The sequence below is a fragment of the Siphateles boraxobius genome, unplaced genomic scaffold, assembly GCF_051911475.1.
Source record: "Siphateles boraxobius isolate OS27281-9 unplaced genomic scaffold, OSU_SipBor_1 31, whole genome shotgun sequence".
NCBI classification, from domain to species: Eukaryota; Metazoa; Chordata; class Actinopteri; order Cypriniformes; family Leuciscidae; genus Siphateles; species Siphateles boraxobius.
In genome coordinates, this window is record NW_027508931.1 from 15,559,561 (window position 1) to 15,564,905 (window position 5,345).

Genomic DNA, 5,345 nt, shown 5'->3' on the forward strand with positions numbered 1-5,345 from the left:
AATCAACACCCAACACATTGTATGAAAACATGTAGGCTAAACTGAACATAAGGCAGTTTTTGCATTAACTTTATATTTTTATTCTAATTCGTTATTGAAATATAATTACACAGTTGCTGTCATTTTCATGAAAGATATTTTAAACATACATTAAATAATCAAGATATCATTAACAGGTTAAGTAAAATATAACCTAATATAGGCTAATATAGTGCATATTATTTAGTGCAAGAGTTCATTTGGATGACTTGCCTGCTTAGGTAAATATAATGCTATGTGAAAAACCAAGCTGTTTTATTGACGTCTTTCCGCTGCTGAAACACTGATTGAGCGATTACATGAGTTATGATGCCTTTCAGTAAGTATACTGTATCTTGTAACAGTTCAAATGTTACCTGAGTTTTTTTATAGTGTGTTTTCTGACTATTGCCTGAAAAGTTACCTGGGTCAAGTGTAGTACCACTAATATCCGCTTGAGGGCACTAGTGCATGGTGGCTACTAGATATAAGCCTGGTAACCCATGAAGAAGTCAATTCAGTTTGATAGAGGGAAACGCATGGTTCAGCTAAATGCTACCTACTTACACATTTGAAGTCTTGGTTTGAGAACTCATGGAGTTTACGCTCAAACGTGAGTATGGGCTAACTGTGCAAATCTCTTGATGTATTTGTAATGAATAAGGTCTGATGTTTGCTGTTTTGCTTTCTTTTGTAGAAAGGACTTTTCATTATTATGCACTTATCACCATTGTTTCAACCCACTCTTGTTGTTCTGCATCGTTTGGATGATCTGATACGTGTCTCCTTGAAGAGAGACGTAGGAATCTGGATATCACCACGCTGTAGAAAGGCACCAAAAGCCTTTTACTATCTGCACCTCATACTCATACTGGATTGTTGGATAATATCACAGCGTCAATCTCAAATAACCACTGGATTTGATGTTCATCTCTTTAACCTTCCTCATTTCAACTCCTCTAAAGACTGGAAACTGACGATAAGTTTTGTTTATATTATTGTCTCATTTACACAGAGACAAAGACTGTTGGTTTCCTTGTATTGTTTATTGTTGGGGACAATTATATGCACGTGTGAATTAAAATAGGAAAATTAATATTTGTTGAGTGAAGTGGTTCTATTTCAGTACAGGTCGAATTGCTGTTGAACCCCCTCAGGGTAACACCTAAAGAGAAAAGGGAGCGTTACAGAATGGCACCCGAACAGGGACGTCTTTAAACTTTTTTAAGGACTCGTAAATTTTGTACAAATTTTGTACAAAAATACAAATTTTGACAGTACTGAAAACCCTTAATAAGCAAATATCATAAACCAGCAATGGAAGAGGGTGCACCCATCATTGATTATTCAAATGAAGCTTTCGTTCATCGCAGAAGCTCGGTAACAAATCATATAGATACTTTTAGTGATTTGTATTTAGATTCAGAAGAAGAAAGAGAGGTGTTCCCAGAGCAGAGCGATGAGCAGTTTGTTAGACCTGTCGACCTCCCATTACCCCCTCCTCCACCTGAGTTTTACCAAGAAGAACTGCAGTTTGGCAATGAGGAAAAATCTCAACGCATGGGAATATTGAAGAGCATCTGGTTGATCTCGAGCACACAGTCAGCGGACTTGTCACCACAGAAACAATGAACACGGAGTTAAGGGCCTGGGAAGACAGGATTAACTACGGTTTACAGAGAGAGCTGGATCATGTTAAAAAGCAATGTTATACCAGAGTTGATGAATTGAGTCAGAGCATTGTGGATTGTTTAAAGTGGCGAGATAAACAGCTAGAGCAACAATTCAAAGCTATTAACCCTCTGAGGTCGGCTATCGCGCCGGCACGATAGTCTCGCTTTTTTTCTTATCAGTGCAAAAGAGACTCAAAATACTCTGTTGATTTTGATCTTACGTGTTAGTGTTATACATCATTCGATCCTGTAAGTTTCTATTTTTTTGTGTATACTCACAATATAAACAAAGTATTGTGCTTTTAGTCAAATAAAGAAAAATAAACATGATGCTAGTTTTGCTTTCTCTCTGTCAGTGAAGTCCATTCTGATGGGTCCGAAAATTCACTGTAATTCCGCGAATACTTGTCATACAGGCACGAGTGTTTTTCCATAATGAAGCTTGAACTCTCTTCTTTTAAATTAATTAATTTATATAAAAAACAAATATTCTCAGTTTATGTAATCTGTATGAAAAGAGAGCGATGTCAGTCTTTTTCTTTCCAGCTCATTATACCTGATTACGTGTTAATGTCCCACGCCCACGGAGAGCGCGCGGTATTCAAACGCAAATGATCTAAGGCAAGCCATTCAAACATGCCAACGCCCACCAGCTGGATTGTAAAACACATCATGTTTAGGAAGTATCTTACAACAGCTGTGTACACAGCGTATCCCTATGCTGTGAGGAATAATACTATCTAATAACCCTGGAAAATGTACCAGAAGTGCTGGCAATTTCATGTCGAGGATCAACGGATCCAGCTGATGTAGTAAGTCATTTATTCTTAAGTGCTTTGTTCTAATCGCGATATTGAATATTGTCTGTAAACCGCAAAAAAACTGTTTATATATAAATTGCGTGTCTGTGTGTAGGCTAAATGATGAATGAATGACACAGGCGCTCGCGCGTTGTTTACTTCAGTTAAACAGCACGTGTCTGTGCCGTTCATTCACTCTCGCACCTACATTAGTAAACACGTACATGAACACATCCAAACTATATTGCTATAGCCTACTAAGATGAGTAAAAATAGACTGAAATATGTTGAAATAAAATGTCTGTATAAGCAACAAACTGCAAATTAACATGCTAATATAATATCATAAACAAGATATGTTACAGACTAAATATGAATGTTTAGACAAGATGTCGTGATTGGTTTTGGATAGATTATAAAGTTTTGACCGAAAAAAGACTACTGTCACATTAAATAGGTAAGCTTTTGTTCGCCAATTTCTGCTCATATACTATAGTATGGGATGTTTTGTCAAAAATAATGTAGGTATATTGAATTATCAACTAAGATGTTATTATAGTGTTTGTTCCAATATTCAAACCAATGAATCCTTACCTTTTTTAATACGTATGATAAAATGTATACTTTTTACAAAGAAAGAATACACTTGAAATATTGTTAAAGGGTCACTCCACCCATTTGCATTAAGAGGTCCATTGTTAGACAACCAGTCATACTATTGAATGGTCGTGCAACATTCTTTCATTTTCCCCTGAGACGAGAGAAATCTACTATTTACCTTTTTCACTTCCTCCTACAATGACGCAAAAATCGTCATTTGACGTCATTGTAGGAGGAAGTGTAAAAAGGGGGGATTTCTGTATAGACTACAAGCACAAATTCCCACCCTTTCAAACCCGCCCATAGGGGGTTGTGCCTAATGCGCTAACAGAGCTATCACAGATCAGTGGGTGGGACTTCACTTGCAGATACTGAAAGCAATATCAGCCATCTTGTTTATAAGCTAAGCTAACAAGCGCTGTGGATATAGGAAGTTACGACAATGACGGAAGAAACTAAACATGATATGGAATAGAGGATTTTGAAATTCTACTGCTCGAATCCGCTGTTCGTGGCTATCTTTACGAGCCGCAATATAGGGAAGAGCAGCTGAGGCTGATGGAGGATCAGGAGGCGACTGCCTGTCGCGGACGAGGAGCCCGGACTGGGTCGAGCTGAGGCGTGCTGCTGGTGCCTGTGCTCTCGCTGTGCGCTACGGACACAGATAGAGTCCGTCTGCTGCAGAGAATTTCAACGATCGCAATTTCTCCTGGACGAAATCTCTGAATCAGACGACCACACGGACGTTTGTGTTGTGATGTGAACCATCCTAGTTTCGCCTGACTGAACATCCAGGTATCATGCAATAATTCACCATATAGAAAGAAATACAAACGAGTAATTCACTAATGAGTTTGCCAATGTAACGGGGTTCGTTGTTGTGGGAAGAAGGAGGCTGGAACCGGCGAACATTTGAACGTTTTAATAGTAAAATAAACAAATACAAAACAAAAGTATAAGCCAGCTGGCCACACACAACAGAAACAAAACATAAAATCAGGCCTGTTCCTTTTGTGCTTCCGCTCCTCCGTGAGAGATGAGACCGCTGCACAGGTGTCATTCATTATCACTCGCGTCGTCCTCTCACGTCCCTCGCCCTCGTCCTGCTCGCCACAGCCAACTAACTAGACATTTTTTGTGAAAAGAATTTCAAACTCATTTGGCAGCTAGCCTTCTTGTAGACGGAAGAGTGATTTCTCTGGTGTTTGCGCTGTTCTGGATTAGTGGGAGTGGCTTGCGGAGCTGTGGCTTGCGGAGCTGCATTGTGGGAGTTGTTGTCTTACATACAAATGCGCCCCAAAGTTATTTTCTGTCTTTTCTCGGTCAAGAGGGCACCAAATTCAAAATTTCTTTTACATTTCGACTACATATATAGCCCACTTTCAATAAAGATTAATGTTGAAATGGGTGGAGTGACCCTTTAAAATTGTAATTGTTGTTGTAATTGTAACCTTTTTGTAATTGGTTACAATTTATAATTGTAAAATATATACAGGTCCTTCTCAAAAAATTAGCATATTGTGATAAAGTTCATTATTTTCCATAATGTAATGATAAAAATTAAACTTTAATATATTTTTGATTCATTGCACACCAACTGAAATATTTCAGGTCTTTTATTGTTTTAATACTGATGATTTTGGCACACAGCTCATGAAAACCCCAAATTCCTATCTCAAAAAATTAGCATATCATGAAAAGGGTCTCTAAACGAGCTATTAACCTAATCATCTGAATCAACTAATTAACTCTAAATACCTGCAAAAGATTCCTGAGGCTTTTAAAAACTCCCAGCCTGTTTCATTACTAAAAACCACAATCATGAGCAGTGTTGTGGGTAACACGTTATAAAGTAACGCGTTAGAGTACTCTAATTACCTTTTTCGTGATATGTGTAACTTAACGCGTTAGTTTTGTGCGTTAAGTAATCAGTAACTTCGTTATTTTTAAAAAAAAGTAATCCGTTATTTTAAGGAAAGGAAAATCCCGACTGCAGCCTGTTTTTTGTCCGACAGTAGTATGACTAGGTCTACTGTGCCACCTGCGGATGTATCAGCGGAGCCGAAGCGCTGTAATCATAAAGTCAATGGCTGTGATACGTCTGTGCCCTGCTCCCCCCTGTGTGTGTGTGTGTGTGTTTTTTTTTCGAACTCCCGGCAAGATGGCAGAGAGGACAGCGTTTGCAGTATGGAAGTACGCACATTATTTTCAATTTGTCAACGAAAAGGAAAAGAACATAACGGTAAAATGCACA

At 38.3% G+C, this 5,345-nt stretch overlaps 1 long non-coding RNA gene across 1 annotated transcript; it reads left to right on the forward strand.

Annotated features, from left to right (window-relative positions):
• The first annotated feature begins 556 nt into the window (after positions 1-556).
• Positions 557-2,016, forward strand: LOC143697078 (uncharacterized). The gene is made up of 2 exons (XR_013186171.1): positions 557-631; positions 716-2,016. It is a non-coding gene; the product is annotated as an uncharacterized LOC143697078 (long non-coding RNA).
• The last annotated feature ends 3,329 nt before the right edge of the window (positions 2,017-5,345 follow it).